General features: G+C 34.5%; 1 protein-coding gene across 2 annotated transcripts in view; it reads left to right on the top strand.

Annotated features, from left to right (window-relative positions):
- Window positions 1-25,111, top strand: part of XIRP2 (xin actin binding repeat containing 2) — a 102,324-nt gene that overhangs the window by 11,849 nt on the left and 65,364 nt on the right. Inside the window, exon 1 of one of the 2 annotated variants that reach the window (XM_033111812.1) lies at window positions 15,004-15,146. The exons of the other annotated variant lie outside the window; for it this stretch is intronic. The gene's annotated coding sequence lies outside the window, so the exon portion shown is untranslated. Of the gene's footprint in view, window positions 1-15,003; window positions 15,147-25,111 lie in introns of those variants that run through there. 2 annotated transcript variants of the gene reach the window in all.

The following is a 25,111-nucleotide window of genomic DNA, read 5'->3' as shown; positions in this document are numbered from 1 at the left end:
AATTGTTCACCACTTTGATGCCCTCCTTTGTCATCACTTTGAGAAGCACAAGAGTCTAAAAAATGAAAAATGCCCAGCTGGCTTAAAGGGAAGTTGGTATTCTGAGCCACTGGCATTAGAATAACAGAAAAAATGATCCCAGGATGGCTTCTTCAGACGTTTCCTCCAATGCAGCCGCTCCTTCAACTGCACAGGCAACTTCTACATATAGCTGTATAATGATTCTGGCATATTCTACACTGTTATGATTTGTCTGTCTTATTCAGAATTACATATCAACATGTGCCCTGTGTGGAATATATGTTTAAAATACTCGTTGAGTGTGTAAATGAATTAATTAATTTGAGTACCAGAATCATTGAACATAGTTGTAATTTGTGAGCATATGAGAATATGTTCTTTCATATACAGACTCATGTGATAAAATAGTTGAACATGAAATTTAGTGGTAGGAAAGCCCAGGTTAAATCCTGTATTTGGCACTTACAAATTGTGTGACCTTGAGAAAGTTACGTAACTACTCTAAGCTTTGGTTTTCTAGTCTTTAAAATAGTAAACCTAATAATAATAGTTATCTCTTAGTCATGTTGCGGGGATTGCCTGAAATATTACCTGAAAATAACTTAGTACGCTGCATAGCACTCAAAATGGCACTAGTTTTAGTAGAAATTTAAAACACAGATTTAGTTTGCCAACTAGGGGAAGTACATTCTACAAAACTTCTACAAAATATACTGAGAATTAGAGTGAACTATTTTAAAGCATCTCTCTAAGATTTTTCCAAGTTCTTTGAATTGCTAAATAACTGTAAATTCATCAAGTGCGATGTAAGCTGTACTTCCATTCTCAGTGCTTAGTAGACTTTCAATGAATATAACTTGGGTAAATGCAGGGATTTCCCAGTTTTTGACAAGATGATAGTTATGGATTTTGCATTTGAGGTATAAACTTAAAATAACAAACTCTGAAAAATATCCTGTCAAATAGAGCCTGCCATAACCATATTTTTATGACCTAGGAAAATTTTTTTTTTTTTGTAATGACCTAGTCTTGAGGAATAAGAGAAACTGACCTGTCCACCTAAAATGACAATTGAAGCAAAACATAGCTCTTTGGTCAGTCAATAAAAATGCCTGAGGAGATGGACACTTCTCAGCTTAAATGATAATGAAACTGATAGTTCTTGGTGTCGCTCTTCCAAGCTCTATACATTTCTAGACTTTTATTTACTTATTTATTTTTCCTTTTTTTTTTTCAGTTCATAGTCTAAAAATGCCCATACTAAACCATTCTTACAGTTTCCCGATTCCTAATATAAACAATTCAAATGTTGCCTGGAAAATCTACTATGCTTTTTTATTCACAACAACAAAATGCACCAAGTGTAATAAAGGCATGAAAACAAGCATACTCGATAGACACATAAAGTAGTTTATAACATTTAAATGACATTCTTGAAAATAGTGGTAGACTCATGAGAGAGCCCAGTGTTCCCAGTTATGTATTGCTGATCTGTTCCTCATACCTCTCAACTTTCATTCATTCATTCATCCATTTATTTTTTGTTATTCTGTATTTCATAAAACAACTCTACACTTTGGGTGTGGTTTTTACTTAAATTCATTATTCTTGCTTAGGATATCATTTGATCCTTGTATGTTCACTGGGATGTCCCTATATCTCAGAGTCTGTATTCACTTATACAGGATTTGTTTTTCATTTATATGAAGTAAAGGGAAAACGTGTACACATATATGATACTGTGTAAATATACATGAACAATTGTTTGGAGGCTTAATTTTTTTTTTTTTTAGAAACACCAAACAGACACGTACAACCCCCCCCACACACACACACACAGAAAAGGAAGTCCACTAAAAATAAGTGATATTTCATTACTTTTAGAAAAAGTGTAGGGAATCCAGAATCATTGCCTTTCTTTTCCCTCTACAATCAAAGTAGCTTGGGTAGTGTTATTAATTTCATGCTCTTAGAAAGAAAACAATGAAATTCCTTGACAAAGCTGCTGGAGAACATTTTGAAAAATGTTGCAGTAGGAAGAGCAAAGAGTACATGAGTATACAAGCCAATGCACTGAGACAAGAAGGAAAAGAACCATACAGCTTCATCTTGGCCATGGTAACATATTTTAGCTTGATGTTTGTCTAGACATTTTGATGAAAATATTGTAGGAGAGGCTATTAAGAGTGAAAACAAATCTATGAAAAGTATTTCTCTTCTCTCTAAAAATAAAGGGCATCAAATGTGAAGTTATTTATTCACTTAATAAATGCTTAAAACAACATTCTAGTTATGCTGTAACTTAAACAGTTTGCCCTCAGAACACGTGGCACATAAAGATAACAAAGGAACACTTGTGGTAAATTATATGCGCCTTATCAGTTTGCAAAGTAAATAACCTACAAAATGAGCCTGAAAATAGTTAATTAAACAGTGCAACGAAGTTTTGGTCTCTAGACTACATAGTTTTCTCCATATTTTCTATTTTTGTCTATAAGTACAAATGTGTTCTCAGTATGATCCTGGAATATTTTGGAATGCAGTTGAAGGATACTAAGTATATTTTTATCATATGATATTTACCTTCTGCAAAGTTGAAAGCACTAGATTTATTTAAGTGACATTTTGAAATTTAATTCAAATGGACTTAACAAGCATGAAATGGAGCAATATCAATGTGTTTATGCATCTGTTCATCAAACCAACATTTATTGAGTACCCACAGCATACAAGGCCCTGTGAAAATCACTGGGTATCCAGGAATGGCAGGACAGAAAGGGGCCCACCCTCACAGAGTTTACCACCTGGTAATAATAACATATTTCTACTGTGCTTTCACACTATGTAAAGCATTTTCACAAACATTGCATTGCCTATTCCTTCTTCTTTGAGATAGGTGTTATTATACCCAGCTTATAAATGAGACTATTGAAACTTGGAAATTTTAAAACTGAGATGTTTAGTGATAGCTACACATACATATACAGGTTTTCAACCACAAAAATAGCCATTTATATTTTGTTGCACTTAATGGTTTTGTCAATAAGGTTGAAATCAGAAGACAGGAACCAGATAGTAATTTGAACAAGGAAAGTTTACAATAAAGAATTATTAACTATAAGAGGAGATAAGGGTACCAGGAAATTGGACACCGAGGGGTAAAAAAATACTCCAAGGAATACAGAAATAGCAGGTATAGGAAACAGCCATTACCTCTAGGGGTAAGGCAGAGCATCCAATGTAGAAACAAATCAGTCACACCTGTTAGAATAGCTATCATCAAGAAGACAAGAAAAACAAGTGGTGGTGAGGATGTGGAGAAAGCGGGACTCGTTGCACTGTTGATGGGAATGTAAATTGGTTCAGCCCGTATGGAAAATAATTGAAAAGTTCCTCAAAAATTTAGAAAAAGTGCTGCCATGACCCAGCAATTGCACTTCTTGGTATATACCCAAAAGAAATGAAAACAGAATATTGAAGGGATACATGCACTCCCATGTTTATTATCCCATGTTACAATAAACATACAATTATGTTTATTGTAACATAATTCACCATAGCCAAGACATGGAAACAACCTAAGTGTCTGCCAAAGAATGGATAGATAAAGAAGATGTGGTATATAGATACAATGGAATGTTATTCAGCCACGAGACCATTGCGACAACATGGATGGGTCTCGAGGACTTTATGCTAAGTGAGATAAGTCAGACAGAGAAAGACAAATATTATCATTTGACATATAATATCATTCATATGTGGAATCTAAAAAATACAAAAACAAAAAACGATCTTGTAAAATCAGAGAGTAAAATGGTGGTTACCAGGGGTTGGGGTGTGGGAGAATAGGAGAGATGTTTAAGGGTGCAAACTTGCAACTAATAGATAAATAAGTCCTGGAAACCTAATGCACAGTGTAGTGATTATAGACAATATTGTATTATAAATATCAAATTTGCTAAGACACTAGATCTTAATTATTCTCACCACAAAAAAAGAAACGATAATTATCATATCACGTGGTAGAGATACTAGCTACATTATCATGACAATCACATTGCAATATATAAATGTATACATCAACATGTTGTACACCTTAAACTTCCATGATTTTATATGTCAAATATATTTCGATTGAAAAAAAATCTGGAAGTGGACTCCTACCCTTTAAGACTGAGATCCAGTTGTATATGGAGAGGGAACTATGGTGGCCCACTGGATGGCGGAGAAGTTTATTGAGGGGCTTCCCTGGGAAATTGACTGGGAAATCACATTCTGGGTCATGAGGGAGGTACCATGGAGAGGTGCCATGTGCTGCCGGCCACAAAGTGCTGCGGGTGCCTGCCAGGAAAGAGGAGGCACAGAAAATAAGAACTCCTTCTCCTCCAGAATCCCTCCAGGGTCCTGTATTGATGAAGCTTACCATCTTGTCAGCTGCCAAGGGAGAAGTGTCCCAGCATCGCAAGTAGAGCTTCATAGAGTAGATTTGGAGCTTATAGGAATAGAATGATCAGTGGTACGTTGGGATATCAAGAATATTTAGATAAATTATATCATATCATTTATTTGTCACAGCCAAATGATGGGGATACATATTTTATTATTATATCATGGGTGAAGTCATTTAAAAATATATGTTATGTAATTATTTCTAAAAGATAAAGAATTTTGAGATCAATTGTTTTGCTCCTGACTATAGAGAGTAAAACTACAGCCTGGTAATCGAAAACATCGAATTTGAACCAGACTGTTGTGATCCAGTTTCTGACTGTCAGACTTTAAGCAAAATATGTTGGGAAAAATATTTAACTTTCTTGTATCTCTGTTTCTTCATTAAAAACTAACAAACAAAGGACTTACCTTGTGTATTTCTTATGAAGATTATATTGGATGATGTTTGCAGGGTGCTTGGAATATAACTGGTACATGCATAATTCTAATGTATAGACTTCTGTTGTTATTATGTATTTTTATTAAGTTACATCTTCCATTACAAAATCTTAAATATCTGAGATAAAGAATAAAAAAAAGAACATGCATCCTGGAAAGAAAAATCAGTCACATACAAAAGAACAAAAGTCAACCTTCACTGAGTATTTATCCAACCTATGCAATACTAGAAAACAGGAGAATGGCATGTGCAGTTTCGGCGGAAAGGAGATTATTAATAAATAATTTCATAAACACTCTAGTTGTTTCTTATTTGTGTATATAGGCAACAGAAACATGAGACAAAAAATTATCTGGCTCTCAAAAGTTCAGCTACTTGTGTATAGTCTGACGGCAAATGACAGCATGTTCTTATTTGAAAATTTAAATGAGGTTTATTGTTTTGTTATTGTTCTAAATCTAACATGTGACTTTCTATTACAAAATAGAGAAAGTTTAAAAAAATAAAAGTTACTCATATTCCTACTCAGAGAGAAACAAGTGTATTTCCTTCTTGTTTTTTTCTGTATGCATGTACATGAATATATGCATATAGAAATATACATTTTTAAAAATTGATGTTCTACTAGATATGTAGTGATATTCTACATTTTACTAGATGTGTGGTGGTATTTGATTGTGGTTTTATTAGTTATAGTAATAGTGGAGATTTTCAAATATGTAATCATGCTATCTGAGAATAGTCATTATGTCTCATATTTCTTTTTCTTGCCCTAGTACATTGGCAAGGCACTCCAGTACGATGCCAAGTGGAAGGAGTGAAAGTAAACATTTTTGTCTTATTTTTAATAAAGACAAAGCATTCATATTTTTATCATTAAGTGTGATGTTAGCTAAAGGATTTTCTGTACGTACTGTTTATAAAGTCTAAAAAGTTTCCTATTATTCTTAGTTTGTTCAAGAATTTTAATTATGAATGGGTATTGAATGTTGTCAAGTATGTTTCTTCAGTTATTGAAATGATAGATGACAAAATTTTTAATCTATAGTTATAGTGAATGACTTTATTTCCTTTGGAGATGGAAATGAATTTGCAACATTGTTCAGTTAAAAAACAAATGTGGACCATTGGGTATATAACTCTCCCATTTGTATGAAAATGAAAAGTATAGTTTCATATACACATATATGTATACATGTGTTTTATGCATATATAAATACATATGTGTGCTTTTATAGACAGAGAACATTTCAGGATACATGAAAAACTTAATGGCAATCTGTTGCCCCTATGAAAAAGGACTAGGTATCTGGGCTAGCAGAAAAGTTTTATTTTATGCATATTCTCTTGTACTCTGTGAAATGCTGACTATGAAAAATAGTACCTACCTCTATTTCTTACAGTTGTTTATTGCATTTAGCGTTAAGTATTCTATGAGCTGAAGTATAAGTTGAGCCTTTGAAATAATTGATGTTTTCCCCCAATTATTTAGTTGAGTTTCCAAACTTTGGGAAATTTCTTCCATTGTTACGTTTACTGTTGTTAGATTCAGAATGGTTACTTTTATTCCACTAAAAGGAATGCTGATTTTAATGCCAGTTTCAAAGCATTTGAATTAATGTAGCTTCATAAATTGTAATTTTGTTGGGACTAGTGTACCACATTGGCTTATCAAGTTTTGTACCTCACTCTTCTTTTTTCTATTTATTCTTCTGATGAAATTTAAAATTTGGTCACAACCTTAAGATGCTTACCTTGACCACTCAAACTGAAGTGTTTACTTTTTTTCTTTACTCTGATTTCTCCTCCATAAAATTATCCCACACTATGTATACATATATCTATTTGTATATTTACTAGGGCCCATGACTGTTTTGTTCATCCTATAAGCACTACATCTAGCACAGCACTCGACATACAGGTGCCCCATAAATGTTTGATGACTTGCTCACTCAATGAATGAATGCAGGAATGAATGATTGAATAAACTTATCAAACTCCAAAAAAAAAAAAACCCTCAATTTTATTTCCCTTGCTTTTCTCCACTCTTGAGATTTAATGCCACAGAGTTTATTTTAATCTGTGATTACAGCCCTGAATTATTACATCATTAAGGTAAGATCATGTCATCAGTGCTAAAAATGTATTATTGCCCATAAACATTTTCTCAAAGTTTTTTGTATGTTTGCTTGTGGGTTTTGTTTTGTTTTGTTTTGTTTTTGCATTTACATTCAATTTTGTAACTACAACTACAATATTTGTTTAATTTTAACTAAAATAAGAAATAATTTTATACAATAAATTTCTCATTCTTCTATTTTTGATTTTGAATAATCTTTTGCACGCTTGCAGATATATTTTAGTTGCTTCCCCAGTGAGGATATAGTAATCGTTTTCTTTACCTGAGAAAATTTTTATATATTGAAAAATATGTCTTTATATCCCTCATACATAAATAATAGAAGCTTTTCTATAAAGAGAATCTTCAATCAAATTTATGTCCATCGTGCAACAAACGAAAACAAAACACCTTATATACAATATTCCACTTTATCAGAATATATAATGTTTTAGTGAAGAACTCTGAGGCCAGCTTGTTTTTTTTTCTTATTTGTTATTTCTTATCTTCAAAATTCAAAAGTGTTATAAGGACATATCCCGCTGTCTTGATGAGCCTTAGGTTTGTTTTCTCAGATCTTTTCTTAGCTAAATTTTTTTTTCCTTTAAATTTAATTATTTATGTCCTTGCTATTTTTCCCTTTATTCTTCTGAAATAGTAATGTTTCTCTGATGATATCTATATCCTTCATATCCATCATTATCGAGGTCATCATTTTCACCTCTGATTTTCCTCCTGCATTACAGGAAAAATAGTCAAATTTTTCCCCACTTGATTGACTGATTTTATTTAAATTTTTCCTGTGTGCTTTTTACTATATCAAATGCTATTTTAATTTTTTTAATGAAGTTTGCATTTTCTTGCAACCTATTGTAGCTTTCACTTTTTCCATTCTTTCATTTCATTCTATTTTCTCATTAATAATACCTATGACAGTTTTGTAGAAGTTTCTCCTCCTGAATCTTTTTGAGCATATCAAGAATAACTTGTAAATTTAACTGGTAAATTTTTCAGCTATTTTAGAAATGAACTAATTTTAAAAGCTATGTTATCAATTTACCTCACCATATCAATTCCTCTCAACATCTTCCAGCAATGCCTCTTTATGCCGTCTTGACTTATTTACTTTAGTTGCATTGTGTTGAGATTGATTCAGGTTTGGCATTCCCTTCAGATAAGATGGGTCAATTTTTCTTATTGTACAATCACTGAACCCTTGGCTCTTACAATTTCTTCCATATGTTTTCCTTTTTCCCTCTGAAATACATCTGAAATCTTTAATTTTTGGTCCTATGCAAATTTGCTGAATAGAGGTTGAAACTTCCCCCATTCCTTGTAATACTAACTTAGATTGTCAGATACAATGTGTAGACTTTCCTTTGTATGATGCAAGGTGTGAAAAATTACATAAAATTCCATATGCACTCTCTAAAGTGTTTCCTTAGGAATATAATAACCCATCCCGTCTCCGCCCTTCTGTTCTGGGAGATGCGGTGCATGGATACATATATACTGAGCAGGGTAGGGGTATAGACAAGTCAGGACTATAGCTCAGGTTGGTCCAGAAGATATTTCACATGGTATCGGGGGAAGACCTACAATACATAGCAACATGAGACTGTGTAATGAATCAATCTTGCTCAGTTATTTGAGAAACTATGTATCCACTTCTGACTCAGAGGATGCTCTTTGCAGTGTGTTATTCATATTTGTTGTTCTCCATGATAACCACTATTGAAAATTCTGTATAAACCTCAACCTATTCTCTCCTCCTCTTCCTCTCCCTTCTCTTCCTCCTCTCTTGCTCATTTTTGTCTTTGTGTTCTTCTTCGTCTTCTTCTTGCTCACACAAATACACAAACACACAAATAAATACTCTCTGTAATTATTAGCAATGTGTGCTATTTTGTGCTGCTTTTTCTTTTTTCTCTTTTACTATTTTAATTGAAAGTTGATAAGGAGCCTATCAGGAACATCTTGTCTTCTATCATTTTTTAACTAGGTAGCTCCATAATTACAATTTACCTCTTTTTTTCTGGATCTAATTCCATAGATTCCCTAGAGTTCTTTTATTCATTCCAGTCTTTCTTACAAGGGACATGTCTAATCCAAATTATATTTAAAGGATAGGGATGATTCATACACTGGTGTACCTAGTGAAGAACTTATTTGGCTTTATTTTTCATATTGGAAGCCAGGTCACTAGAAATCTCCCTGAGTATGGACCGCAATGATTAGTCAAGGGGATCTTCATTTGGCTTATTAGCAGGTGATTACGCATCCCTATTTGCATTGGACTCTCCCAGATTGTTCTGTTGTGCTAGCATAGTTATTAATAGTGCTCTTTCACTCTCAAAACCACCCTGGCTTGCATGATAAATTACATGATCACCCAATATAAGACTATGAGCTATGATTTAAGTATGAGTCATGTATGTCTTATTCATGCTTCCTTAAGATCATGATGTAATTCAAATGAAATTAAACTTGAATAGGTGAAAATTACAGTTATTTAAATTCAGCTGCAATTCAGTTACTAATACCCTAATACTCACATGACAACTGAATGGATCAGGCCACCAACAATGTTCAAAGTACATTGCTAAACCTTAATTGGTGGGCTAGTATTTCGTGTATGCTAGACAGTAATGTAGAATTTGAGTATACATCTACTCAAGTTCTTTTAAATTTAAAAATTCTACAATTTTTGTTCTTTATTCTTAAAAGTCTTAGATGAGCCCCATTGGTCCAGGGATTATATAGTAGATATACTATATAATAACTATATAATAATATAGTAGATAATACTATATAAAGACTATATAAGTTTTTCTGGCCTTAAAGTCCTTGTTTATCTATTCCTCTTGTCTCTGGGATGTCCAGTGATAGTTCACTCCACTACCATGAGCAAAGAGGGCCTTGCCAGAGCCTGTCTATTGCAGGCCTACGTGATGCCTTAACCACAGTATTGATTAATAAGTGAAAGATGTGATCCTTCTCAAAGCATATCATCCAGCATACTTAATAGTGATTGGATAGAACCTTTAGATTAAGGTCAAAATAAATAATATATCCAAAATAACCCAAACATATGAACAGAATTGAGTCAACAGAATGGAGTGAACAGAATTGAGTCCAATCCCCACTTTTTGTGAGTATTAACTTTTGTCTTTGGAGAAGTTACTTAACTTCACTCATCCTCAGTCTCCTTCTATGGAATGGTGGTAACACCAAAATCTTTGGGTTTCTGTGATAATAAGAGAAAATAAATGCAAATCACCTACTAAATCCCTGGTATAGTTATTTTACAAAGTGTAGATATTATTAAGGAAAAATTGAAGGAAGAAGAAAGATTTACTGTTTTTCCTGGAAACTTTTCGTGTTAATGAACAAGAAAAGAAAGTGAGACAAATGGATCTCTAGATATGTCTACCTTTTATAACAAGAATAGGCTTCAATCAACAAATGGTAGCACCAGCAAAAGTAGAAAAAGGAATAAATTTAAGATGACAGATGACCTAGTAAAGAAGAACATAAACTTTTTAAATCCCCTAAACAGATACATTTTATTTCAATAACACCTACAAATGTAAACTCATAAGTGGAACTAAATTCATATTCAGTTTCACCTCAGAGGGAGGTCTTTAGCAATAGTATGACTTAATGTGTTAATGGCTGTTTTGTTAAATATTCTTCATCATAGGCTTAGATAAGACATGGATTTCAACTTGTGAAGAGAACACCTATACTCGATGACAGAAGTAAGCTGAAATAATGGGGTGGCACCACTGCTATTTACTTCGGCATAAATTGAACAAATATAAGGGAATGGAGATGTGGCTTCTCAGTTTCCTATGCAAAAAAGACTTAGATTTTAGTGGACCATAGCTATATGATTCAACAGTGTCATATTGCTACAGAAAATCCAGTGAATACTTTTCTATATTTAATATAAAAATCAAGACCAAAGTCTTTTATTTAGTATCCACCCATCTTACTGGTTACTAATCTTCTCTTTTGTTGTCTCCAATCCACTGGTAAACCTTTCATTAATTTCTGATAATTGTATTTTTCAATTCTGGAATGTCTATTTCATGATTGTTTTGTAATTTTAATTTTCTTGTGAAATTCTCCCTATTTTATATACTTTGTTATTTTGTATATTATCATAAATATGTTAATCTTAATTATTTTAGAGTCCTTGTCTGCTAATTTAAATATCTACACCATCTGCTTCTTTTCCTGTTTTTCTTTTCCCTTCTCTTAATTACCAGTGAAGATGTTCTGTCTTTGCAAGCTTTGTATTTTTTTTTTAATTGAAAGTCAACCGTTGTGTTTTTGACAATAAAGGTGAAAAGCTCATGATGATGTTAATTTTATCAGAGAGGTTCAGCCTTTTCTCTGCTACACAGACATAGTGGAGTTGGGAGAGAGGCTGGCCACCTTCATTTAGGTTTTTCATTCAGAATCTGTCAGATCCTTTTCTCCTCAGCACTGAGACCACAGGAATCTCTGCTCTACTTTTCAGAGGTCTTCACCTTGGACATTTAGCCTTCTCCCCCGTGAAGCTTCAGAATTTGGCAAATATATTGAGGAGGAGACTGGCTATGTTTGAGTCTACTGAAGTCACCAATTTTTTCACCCCAAGCTTGATCAAGTACCAAAATCTTTGCTGGTTCAACTGTCTCCCATCTGCTGGAGGCCAAGACAGGATCCTTACTCAGCCTCTAGCTAACGCTCTACTATCAAGCACCTCCAGGGACAAAGCAGTTGTTGCAGATTATTTTAAAGTTAATTCTTCTTTCCTTTAAGGACTTTTAACGGTTACCTGTCCTCCTAGTGGGTCCTTGTCTCCTAAGTATCATGAAAAATATGAAGACTATTTCACTTTGTGTTTGGGATTATGATTGTAATCTGCTATCCTGTGAAATTTTGGAAAAAGGGGAGAAAAACGAATTTGAGGTTCAACTACTCTCTAATTTTGTCACTCTAGTCCCATGTAACTGCAAAAAGTTTTCTGTTTTTCTGTACCCCTGCAGTAGTGCTCTTCCTGGGCTCAGCCCAGATTCTTAGCCCTAGCTGCATCTAGAACTGAGAGATAACCTTCAGGGACAGCTTCAAAGCCTCAGATCCCATTTGAAATGTTCTTGCATTGCTTGAATTATACTCCCTCTGGTCCTTAGTATTTGGCTGATCTCTGATGCCTTACATATATTATTTTTGTAATTAATCCAGCTTTTCTAATCGTTCTTAGTGGGAGCATTGGTCTGATGTTAATTATTCATTCTCACTAGAAGCAACACTCCTGTGTAGGTTTCTGTTGAGTACAAGTTTTAATAGGTAGAGGTATCTAGGCACTGTGAAAATAATTTAAAGTGTGTTTATGGATTGGATAGGGGGCAACATTTTCCATTTAAACTTTCTAAGATTTGTGACACAAGGAATCACCTTGTGTATCCTTCTACATGTCTATCTATCTATCTACCTACCTATCTATCATCTATCTATCCACCTGTCCATCCTTCTTGCTTTCATAGTAATATCATAGTAATTGATTAGATTGCCATTACATAAAGAATGAAAATCAGTGTCTGAAACAAATGAAATAACGAATGGTAAGAATCTCCGTCTAATGTTGTCATTGTCTTCAAAACTAAAACAAATAAATCAAATTGTATGATAACTATTAGGCTAGTTCAAAAGTAATTGTGGTTTAAAAGGTTAAAAATAATTGCACAAACCGCAATTACTTTTGCACTAATCTAATAGTTAATTCTATAACTGAATTGTTCTTTGATCTTAGGATAATCAATTTATGCATGCTACTATAGATCTAATATTTATTGCTTAATCCATTATCCATTATTTTATAAATTTCCATCAAGGTTTCTTTTTCTATCCATTATTTTTTCTTTTAACAATGCATAATCCTTGAGTCTTTGCACTATTATAAACATTGGAAAATGAGAACAATATAAAAAAATAATTTATGTATATTTATTTAAATTACATATATTTCTTTCCCGAAAGGGCAAAAGCAGAAAGTTTGAAGTGAGGTTATCTTGAGTGAAACTTAAATGTGAAGAAAGTTATCACTACAATGGAATGAGAAAGCATATAGTTTTGAATAAAGAGAGAAAAACGAAGAAGCTAGAAGTCAGATCTTCGAGTAATTATAATATTTACAAAAAAAAAACAACCCCACCATAAGCATCGTTAGCATCTATATGCAAATACAAGAGTAAGGTTGACTGTATTTACCTTTAGGATCAATCTCCTCATAACTTCACTTGAACTGGTTCAATTTTAGATCTAGTGCCATTTTCTTAAGTATACAGTAAAGTAATAATAATTTTTAAACACGTATTTATCCTTGATTTATTTATCCTTAACTGTGTTTTCTATTTTATTTGTATTATGTCTTTTAATCTTCATAACAATCGTTTAAAGTAGGTAAACTTAGTCCTGTTTAGTCACAGGTGAGTAAAATAAAGCTTAGACAACCTATGAAATTTACCACATCACAGGGTTTACATCACAGGGTTTACTTAGTGTCAAAGCTGTACTGCAATCCTGTGCTCTAAATCAACATCATCCTATAGAATTTTCTGCAACAGTGGAAATGCTCTATATCTGCACCAGTACATAGCCACTAGCCATACGTGGAAATCAAGTTCTTGAAATGTGCCTGGTGCAGCCGAAAAGCTGAATTTTTAATGAATTGAAATTAAAGTAGTCACATGTGTCTAGTACCTACTATACTGGACAGCACGGCTCTAAAATAAGTAGACTATGCTGGCTCCTGATCCTGAAAAATCTTGTGGAGTATGCAGAAACACCATTTTAGAAACTTTTTCTTAGAGTTAATCTGCTGGAATATCATTCCTTGACCTACTTTAATAGAAATCAATATTGTATATAGGGGGAAATATAATGTATATACTGGTCTTTATTCATAAATAATATGGTAAATAGCTCATTTGTAAGCATTTTGTAGGAAATAAACACTATATAAGTCAGGTGCTTTCTTTAAGTCAGAGGGCAATTTCCTCTTTCTTTGGATTGTGAGACCATTTGGATACACACTTAACACCAAACTAGGAAAACACTGAAGAAGAGGAAAGACAAGGGAAGCTAGTTGTTTTACATTTACTTAGGATGTATTAGATGTTGACACTATGGAGCTAAATGGCAATTCTAGATGAATTCCCTTATTTCCTGTTAGGTTGGGTTGGCAGGGTGTGCTGAGTAAGTAGAGTGGCAGCAAAGGACATTTAATATGATTCTCTTAGGAGCATGTGAGGTAACTCCTTTCTGCTGCCTGCCCTTCCTCATGCCAAGTGATTTAAACCTAATATTACTGGACAGAAATCACAGGGTAAGTGTGCCCTAGAATGCCTTCTAACCTCTTTTCCCCTCACATTTTTAACCTAAAGAACACTTCCTTTACTCTAGAAATACAACAATAGTGTTTTGCTTTATATATGAAGCCTCAAGAAGCAAACCATTTTCTATACCTAAGAATGTTTTGTAAATAAAATAATGTTTCCTTTTCCTGAGAACCCAAATTCCACCAAAATAAATTGGAAGTTTCTCTATATGTTTAATTTTCATATTTTTGATTCTTAAAGTATTGAAATTATTAAAACAGATGCAAGTACTTCAAGTACTTTTCCTCATCAATGCTGGTTATTTTTCAGGCTTTGTTCAGAAGTTGAGAGTTGGCGTGATGGCTATGGGTATAGAAGAGAGTTTGATTGACTGCACATGTGTTAGAGCCATGCACACATACATGCCGAGAACACCACGAGGCAGAGAGCCCTCAGAGACACACTTCTGAAAAGAGTGGTTGACTCAAGCCCCACCTATACTCAGCTCAGTTCCTAAAAATAGGTGCCAATTTGCATCCTTTAGACACAGGGCTAAAATAAATTCAGCCGTCCCATCTACTTGCTTGATAGACCTTTCAGTGGAGCTGGCCTCCACTCCACCGATTGCTTTCAGGGGACTGGGAAATTTGCTGTACACGAAACGAGGAAGGAAACAAGTCTGTGAAGAGCTGTAAAGATATATGACATTCCACGGACTTGGGGTTAAGTCTGTGTATTACAAAAGGTATGTGTAATATAGGCATTGATATGTATCTGCTTCCGGGACTGTAAAATGTTCTTACTGATTGCTTAAGATCAATGAAGACCATAGGTCAAATTGTAATTCTTATAAAAGGAAGTATTCAGTTGGATTTTCTTTTTATGGCAATATTTAGCATTACTTTGTATTATTAAATTTAGGGCTTCATATATTAATCTCTGCAAAATTAGCATTTTTTTATATTTCATATTGAAGAATAATGAGCCAAAGGTGATAAATAGTCATGAGTGAAAATTATACTCCAACTTACAACTAAAAGGGAAAACTGAAAAAAAATAGTTTATCTTTTATGAGCATAAATTGATAACATAGGCAATGAATATATTTAAAAAATATAAACTGTATATGTATATTTTAGAATTTGGTGAGGGAAAGAAAGAGTTGGAAAGTATTTTCATCTGTTGCAGCTTGCTCAAAGAAATGTATGAAAATTATTCCTTCCCAGCCTTACTTTGATTTTGCACTTCTTGCTCCAGCCACAGTCTCATCTCCTTTGGGAGTATTACTGGAGTAAGGATTAAAGAATCAGGTTCTTACATGTTTTGCAGAATTAAGAAAAGCACTGCCAGTTGGATCTGCCAGCCCTAATTATAGTAACTGCAAATTTAAAGAGAGAAGACTGAGATTTTACTTTAAAAGTATCATGGCCTACATACTATTTCAAATGGATTTTTTTCTGTCTTCGATTGCTTGTGAACACCTTAATTTGGTCCTGTTGTGCTGTAAGTGTTTAGACGTTAGAGACTGAAGTGATTTGGGAGAGACATTGTAACAGAATCTCTTAACACACCAACTAAAAGCAGGGACACTGTAAGATTACATAATACAGAGTATAAATTTAGCCAGCTGGTGCGGAACTGAAAAATATTTTATTTTTACCAGGGCTCTATTTGGTCACTGATAAGCTTTAGGGTGTTTCAAAAAAATTTTTTTTTTAAATTATATGTGCAGGGTGTCAAAAGATGAGTAAAATATTTACATCAGCTACATTCAGAGTCATGCATTTTAACCTGAAAGAAAACCTGTTTTGAGTTTTAGAAGATATGACTACTGAGTGGCAGAAAATATTGGGTGAGAAATGAGAAAGCCTTAAACTCTAGGCTTAAATGTTTCTCTACTTCTCTGCCTAATATTTTAATATTTTACCTTCTTGCTATCAGCATGTAAATGAAAACTAAATCCATTTTTTAAAGTCAGTCAGCATTTCAGATGCCTGCAGTATGGCAAAGTGCCAAGTGTTTGGGGAGAATGTAGTCGGGAGTTTTCAATAAATGTTTCTGCTTTCATCCAGTGTTGGGTATCCTTAAGATACAACTTCCCTCAACCACCTGAAAAATAAAAGTAGACATTCTTTAATGATCACCGAGAGCTTGACTTCAGAAAATGGTCCTGCAAAATCGTCAGCCTGAGCCTCAAGTCTTCTGTGATTACAGAGGAACCAATGATTAGTTGTCTTTCCTCAGATTTACTTTTGAGTAAAAAGCTCACAAAATTATTGGATCATTTATTGTTGTTTACCATTGATAGCTCTCTGCTATTAGGTAGTGCCTGCTGTCTGCCTCCCACTTACATATACCACAATTGATAAACCTCTACACGTCAGTGTTCTTTTTAGTTGTTCGGTGAAACTTTACTTGTGATGAGGCAATTTGGGCTTGGACTCTCCTGGTAACCTTAGTACTGGAAACTGACATTTCCTCTCTTCTCTCCTTGCCTCCCTCTGTCTCTGTCCCCTTCTTTCTCATGCACACACTCAATTCTGGGCAATCAGACACCATTTTGTAAGACCTGTTTGATAGCTAGGAGTCGTGTGTAGATTCAGTAATTTATAGAGCAGGGAAGACACTTCCTAAGTGCCTGGCAGTGTAATTCCAAGATTTTTGATTGAACTACTTGTGGGGGATCAAATTTAATTGACATTAAATTGTCCATTTTATTTGCTTCTCATCCCCCTTTTTTGAAAGCATGCAAGTTACACTTCGAAATTTAATTAAATTGTAATTTGTTTTTCCTGCCTCTGAAACAAACCATGCTCATTCAAATTATAGATCATCCCTTGCACAGTAGTGTGTAACTTCAGACTTTTCTGATTCAGGAATGACTCTTTTAGAACACTGATTTATTCCATATAGGTGCATGATTTTTATATGACTGTGTGATGTCATATTGTGGTGTTTTATTTTTCCTGACACCACTTCTGATTTGGCAAATGTGTGATGTTTTCTGACACCAACTAATTCTCCAATTCTCAGACACCAACTAGGTGTACAACAATTCAATTTGATTCAATTCGATTCGATTCAATTCAATTCAATTCAATTTGATTCCATTCCATTTTCACACTAATGCCCATAGTTAAAGGAGACCCCACAGATTGCCTGCACTACAGCCTCCAACTCAAAGTACAATTTAGGAACAGCCACGATGGGGGGTGAGGGATAGTGACATAGAGCTTCCATGCCCTCTCTGAGTTTGACACCCATCAACACATTCACCAATCTGTAAGCTCACCAAACCCTGTTGTTGTTTAGAGGTTTTTATCAAGGTTTCATTATGTAGGATTATTGTTTAAATCATTGCCATTGGGGACTGAATTCAATCCTTAGCTCTCTCCTCTTAGAGGTAGGAAGTGGGTTTGAATGTGTTCTAACCCTCTAATCATTTGGTTGGTTTTCCTGGCCACTGGCTCCCATCCTGAAGCTACCTCTACTCCCACCCTGTCCCGCAGGCAGCCAGGAGTAATCTTATTAGCATCCTACAGACACTGCCACTCAGGATTCCAAGGGTTTAACAGTTCTGTGCCAAGAACAGGGGCAAAGACCAAATATTTATTTATTATACCCCTTATGTCCACAATGTCTCTTCTCTTTTGAAATGCTACCTATGAACTCCAGAATAAAAACTTCATACTATTTATTTTCCTAGTCATTGGAATCCATCTCTCGCAAATTTAACTAACCTGAGTTTTTTGGGTTTTTTATGCTTATTTTTTTTTCATTTGTACAATATAATCAGTAAAAATACAAAGAATAATGACAAATTGATAGGCAATGAAAAGAGCAAAGGTTTTGTTTTCTTAAAAAAGGTTGACACTCAGTAAATTCAATGAATCATTTGTGTCACTTTTGACACAACAAATGACAGTGTGGCTATATTTAATGACTCTTAAGACTTTGGGCTTAAATGATGGCATAAAAATAATCTGCCAGTAAGCAGCACAATAGGAATCTAAATTCCTGGTAGTGTAGCTATACTTCTTAAAAGGTCACCAAGGATAAAAGGAATTTATTGCATAGGTAACTGTTCGGTTTAACCCCTTTAAGTTTTAGGTAAGAAAATTGAGGCGTAGAAACATTACGTAGTAACTCATAAGATTTAAGCAGAAAGAACTAGAAACCATCTCCCCTGACTTATATGTTAACGCTATATGTTATTCTGCACATCTTTGTGCCATAATATCAAACTTTTTTTTCCATCCATATCTTTTGTTGCTTTTTGTTTTTCCATTTCATGTTTCTCTTAAAATCAAGATAAATTGTAGAAAAGGAGACATGATCCCCATATTCAGTTACAACTCAGAAATAGTGGTTGGTTTATTTTGTAATTTTACTAAGCTTTTAAGTGTGCTCATCTTCTGTGTTAGTTGAGCCCTTTCCCCATCGCCCACTAACTTGTCATTGAACACCTCATTTTTCACTGCTCTTTTTGGCAGACCTGCAAGCAGATTTTTTTCGTCTACATTTTTCGAATTGTATGCAGGATATATATCCTGTTGTCTGCTGAACGGAACGGTTTAGATATGTCTGGCTGTTCAAAAGTAAATAATTACCAAATTGCCCCATGCATGCATATGAGTTAAAATAAATATAATACTAAAATAATGTATTTTGGGAAGTTTCTCTGTCAGACCAAAAACCAATAGCATTTTCCTCCAAAATCTGAATATATCAGTATGTATATTTCTAAATGCGTTAACTTGGTAGTTACCAACACAGAAAAGCTAAAAAAAAAAAAAAAAAAAAACGTATCACCATTAATTTTAAAAACAAAGTCAGCATTTAAATGGTTTCAAAACATGTTCTCAGTGCTGTTGATTTAATGTTCGATAAATGTGCATCGAGTATAAAATAATGTTTGAATAACAATTGCATTATTTTATTTTGTAATTCACAGGAACTTAATTTCACTGAAACAAAATGTAGGTAGATCTCACATACAGTAGCTTTTTTTAAAGAACTATGCATATTAAATTTTGGTAAATAAAGTCACATTTCCCCCATTGAATTGCATTATAACATCATGCGTTCTTTATCAATATCTCTACTGTTGGTTATTTTGTTTGTTTTTAGGCAGTACTGTCATTATAAGAATTCAGCTTTATACTATCTAATCAGTAAGCCTTTTGTCAAATAATCAGACGTTTTTAAGTAACTACAGTAAATCAGTGCTCCAAGGAAACAGTGAAAAATCATTTTGTAAAGCTAAGGATTACCTTTTAATTGATCATTCTGTAAGTTAGACTTGTTGACTGTGGGACACAAGGATCATATTGTCAAGTTGGAATGTTCTGGGAAAGGGACAAGAATAAAGTAAGTCTGTTTCATTTACTGAAAGGTTGTCAGTTCCAGCTACAAGTTTTATTTAAAATTCACTGTCTCTGCTTCCATTGGATACTGAGCCATTTTCCTGAGCACTGGATAAGGGCGCTGGCTGTTCTGTTATGTAGGAAGGTGAAGCCCTGCAACAGTTTCTAGTTGGAACACAGGGCCTAGAGCTAGGGGTGCCAAAAGAAAAACAACTGATGGCCATCAGCAGCTTGATCAGCTCCTTCTGCCCTCTGTGCCATCCCAGGTCATCAGAGTGGGAGCAGAACCTCATTACAACCCTGACTTCTTCAGTAGAAATTATACTAGCCTTCGGAGTCCTGAAGGGCTTTAAAACATTTATTTTTAGGATTGTAACTGTATTAGTCCATGTCTGCTTCAGTCACTGACTCATTCTGAAATGGGGATAATTTCAGGAATCATCATCCATCCGTCATCCAGAGCTGGACTGCAGCCACTCCTTTTACACTGTAAAATATCAGAGAAAGGAAATTTGAAAAGAAGACATGTGTTTTTAATTAAGTTACAGTCATTTTTTTTCTGTAAAAGATCTAGCCCACTACTGTAATTCTCAACTCAAAACTACAATTTATAGTTTTTAATACTCGTCCTTTATATAGAAGCAGTAAGTTATCTCAAACTTCAATTTTCACCTCTTTTCATTTACTTCACCCTTTCAATCCAACTGTTCGTAGCTTTTTGATTGTTACTGTTATGTTATTACCATTTCTTTCATTTATGCTCCATTATTCTAATATATATATGTACATAGTATATATACACATATATATTATTTTCTGTAAATCATGGTGTTACCTGTGCCTCCATATTATTCTCAATTTTTTTCATATCCTTAAAGTAATTTGGACGTTCAAAGAAAGATCAGTAGTCTTCAAACAATAACGAATAATCAATAACCACAATATCATCCATAACAACACCCTTTTTTACCCTTTATGTAGCATTGTATAGTGAGCCTGACACATCATTTTGTAAACATTTGTACTGAGAAAGTGTCAAGCTACATTTTTCAATAATAATAATAGTAATAGTAGTAGTAGTAGTAATCAACCTTTTCTACAGGATTATTCTGCCATGGAGACATATATAAAAGGAGTTCCAGGAGTTGGTATATAAAATTTCATTATTGATACTATCTTTACATTTTGATTAATCTGAATAGATCTTGTAATGAGAAAGATTTCACAAATTATGTGCCGTGTTCTTTCTTTTTCCCTTTCTCCTTCCTTTTTTTTTTTAAAGAACTTTTGTCTCATTTCTATTAAAGACCTCTGAAATATATTCCTTAGTCTTAGAACCGTAACTATCCTTAAATAGTTGTGAAATGGACACAGTTAACCAGAATCACGAAAACATCATCTCCTAGGGCCAGAAGTGATTCCAAATGAACTCAACATATTACTTTGCTGGGAAACCAGAAAATGCTGTTAGATAAACCCTAATTATTTGAACACAGACTTTTGAACCAGACTGTCTGGGTTTGAAATCTGGCTCCTACACTTCCCTACTGGGTGACCTTGGGCAAATTATTTATCTCGGTGCCTGTTTTCTCATCTGAAAATGGAGATACTAATAGTATCTGTCTTATAGGGTTGTTTTGAGTATTAAATAAATTCATATTTGTAAAGTGATTAAAACAAAAGTGTTTGGTATATAGTAAGTGCTTTATAAGCTTTTGCTATTATTGTCATCATCATTATTATTATTTAATAGATGAGGCTAGTGTAATATAATAACCATTATCTCTTTTCCAGAGAACATGATAGGAATATAAAGTTTCAAGTTATTCTAGACACTGAACATTCAAAATAACAGCACACTAAAAAATTGTTCACGAGAGAAAATTGTCTCCCTGACTTAATAAGTTGTTCTGTTGTGAAAGGCATCCTTACCTTTCAGGAGGGCACTCTTGAGTTCAAATTAAATTTCTGTCCTTTCTGGAGTTGTAGAAAGCTGTTATGTGATCTCTTTTTATTACAATCATTCCGAAACTTAGAGCTAATAACCTTTCTGTTATCCTTGGTGATGTCAACATCACACTACTTCAAGCAACTGAATTCTTCAACCGCCTCAATCCTAATGACTGTCTCCTTTCCGATGGAACTGCTCAAAGCCATGGGCTGGACCTTCTCATTACTTTGACTTAGTTCTTGGACTCTCAAAATATTCTCTCAGACCTGAGGGTTTGTTGTTTTTTTTCCCCTTTTCAACTAAAACTGATCTTGACCCTCAACATAATCTCGCCATCCTCAACATGTCCTGCCCGTCAGCGCCTCTGCCGTAATTTGCCTCGGCTCTCTGTATTTTGTATCCCTTCACAGTATCTGAGTAAAGATGGAAGGAGAGCTCTCGCTTAGGAGGGAGGCACTGAAAGATGTGCCTGTGGGAGAACCAGACTGTTTATCAAGGGAATCTAGAGCAGCAAAGGCAAGAAGAAACCAATAGTTAAAGAGAAAGCAAAAAGATCATGAGCCAGTGAAATGGTGCAGGGTGTCAGGTTCAAGGGATGAAAAACTAAACTATGAACATGAAAGTAAATCACAAGGTCAGAAGTAAGGAGGGCTAGAGACAAGATAGGATGAAGCCTGTGGTGGACTACGTCATGCATTTCAAAACTAAGGCCAAGAACAGTTCAGGAGTCTTGGAGGCCTGGTGTTAAGGGTTCCTGACTCAAGTCTTCAGGGATGGATCTAAGAGCTGAAAGGAACCATGCTACACCTCCTGTCCCTCAGCCTGGCCTCCATTGTCAGCTGCCATTGACCCCTGTTTCCTTCATTCCTACAGTCTTGAGCTAAATCCACCTCACCAAAAGCCAATTCAATATTTTTCCCATGAACTGCTATTTTTCTCCCATTCCCAGGTTGTCCCCCCCTCTCCATCCCCCCCCACACACACAGAAGGGGCCAAAAAATGTATACACATTTCAAGAAAGGAAAAAAATGTATTAAAATTGTAATACTCAATGTATACCGATAACAAAAGATGAATACAAGTCATGTGTATATATTTTGGGGGCACCCTGATATATATAAAGGTTCATGATTTTGCACATATGCTCATACTCAACAATCATTTTATTCACTTTTAACTGACTCCTTATCACATTTATCATTATTCCTAAAGAGCTCAGATATTCTCTATTCTAATATACAACTTGAAAATTTGAGAATTGAATATGCTTGTGGGTAATATTAAAGAAAACAAGCCATGTTGAATTTCAGAAGGTTTGGCCACATAAGATTAGGGATTAAATACAGAAGGTGCCAAAAAATGTAGAAACATTTTAATAAAGGAAAAAACTATATTATAATTGTAATACTCAATATACTCGTATACTGATAACAAAAGATGAATACAAGTCATGTGTATATATATTTTTGGCACTCCCATAGTTTCTAGAGATATATTTTGTGTGTAATGTAAACGAAGCTGAGAGCTGATGGAGCATGTATGGTAAGAAAAAAAACGAAGACTGGTGATGGAGCCCTTGAGGAGATTATACATGGTTGGGTGTCAGGAATTGTGTGTGTGTGTGTGTGTGTGTGTGTGTGTGTGTGTGTAGACTGGTATTGATACATGAGTAGTATTTGTGTCTGGTCTAAGCCACTCACCAATTCTACACTCAAGTTGGAGATTGTGTAAAGAACAATGTGGAAAGTGCTTTACAGCATTAACATTTTGAATTGTTCCTTCTAAGATATTCTCTGTAATGGCAAGTGTCAGGCTTGGTGAAGTTTATGACATATTCCTCAGGCCCTGCACTGCTGGAGAATGGAACCTAGGGCTTTCTGCCACATCTGCTTTCCTTGGTAGGCTTCCAACTCAAGAGTGCACTGGGACATCCTGAAAATCTCCTGAGGTCTTCCTCCTAGATCTTGCAAATTGAGTAGGATACTACTTGTGATTAAATGGTCCTCCAAGGAAAAGTGTGCGTGCGTGTGTGTGTGTGTGTGTGTGTGTGTGTGTTGGTGTTTGGATGTTCTGCCTAGACTTGACCCACTGGGTTAGAGTGGCTAGTTATTTTCTTTTGGATTGAACTGTTGATGGAGACATGAATATATTTGGAAATTTTTTTTAACTCTAACACTTTTTTAATTGCTTACTGCAGATATGTAAAAACAGGAGAATTTCTGGCAGAAATTCAATTTGGCAGGGAGCCCAAAGTTGACTGGTTTCATTTTCCAAGCAAACATTTTTTGTGCAGTTCTGATTTTCACCTGCTCATGTGGTTTCCTGCTGAGCATTTTTGGTGATGAGCTGAATTTCATTGTGGGAGACTCACAGGTTCACAGGCAAGAAGTTTATTTTTGTTCCCTCCTGGAAGATCTAATCCCAAATTTCACATAACTTCTTTGTACTGTTTAAATAACTTCTGTTGCAGAATTTGGAACAGAAGTGTTTTCTACTCTATAAAAAGAAGTAGGAGAGAGAAGATAACAAAATCTGTCAGCAGAAACCATAAAAAGATGGGCATTGTCTTCAATATTATTTCAAGACAAATTCATTCAATAAATAATTAATGGGCATCCACTCTGTGTACGTCATGATGTTAATGTTAAATAACTGTGAAGTTGACCGTTTTAATCTCAGTTGTCAGTTTGCTTCTTGGCAATGTAGGAATTTTAGTTCCAGATAATGATAAAAATTTAATAATCAGTTATGCAAAAATGTTAGGAAAGGCTCTGCCTCTCATTGTTAGAGAAAGCACAAACATACCATTCTTAAAGATGCTTTATGTTTCTCCTAGTCCTATATACAGGTCTGTAAGGAGTGTTTCTGGACACTGTGTGACGGCCATCCTTCCATATTTGCAGTGTATATTTTGTCATTGTGAAAACTGATGAAGCTAAGAGAGTCTTTGACTGAAATCATGGTAGATGATAGTTACGTAAGTTACTAGAAGACTTAAGAGATGGAAACTGATGTCGAGTCCTGGCTTTGTGGTTGATAACTTGTAGTTGTAGTTAACTGCATAGAATTATAAAAGCAGTCTTTAAAGATAAAGAGATTCTTAACTTTACAATCTGAGTTCCTTTCCAGGTGAGTTGTCCTAATACAGTCACAATAAGTTGAAATGACTTCTCCATCTGCCCAAGGCTTTTGTTGCCTGAAAGGAATAGTCTAGGAAAGCGATTCTATTTTAAAGCTGTGAAAGCCTAGCTTCATATGGAATTTTACAAAGAAGCCCAATATATAGATATACGGATCTATACATATACATATATATATATATATGAAAATAATTGCTCTTTACATTTTACTCCCCCAAATTTCCTTCCTCTCACCTTCTACTATACTTGAGTT

This window comes from Rhinolophus ferrumequinum, chromosome 8 (genome assembly GCF_004115265.2).
Source record: "Rhinolophus ferrumequinum isolate MPI-CBG mRhiFer1 chromosome 8, mRhiFer1_v1.p, whole genome shotgun sequence".
In the NCBI taxonomy this organism is placed as follows: Eukaryota; Metazoa; Chordata; class Mammalia; order Chiroptera; family Rhinolophidae; genus Rhinolophus; species Rhinolophus ferrumequinum.
Note: the sequence above shows the minus strand (reverse complement) of the source record. Positions and strands in the feature narration are given on the sequence as shown.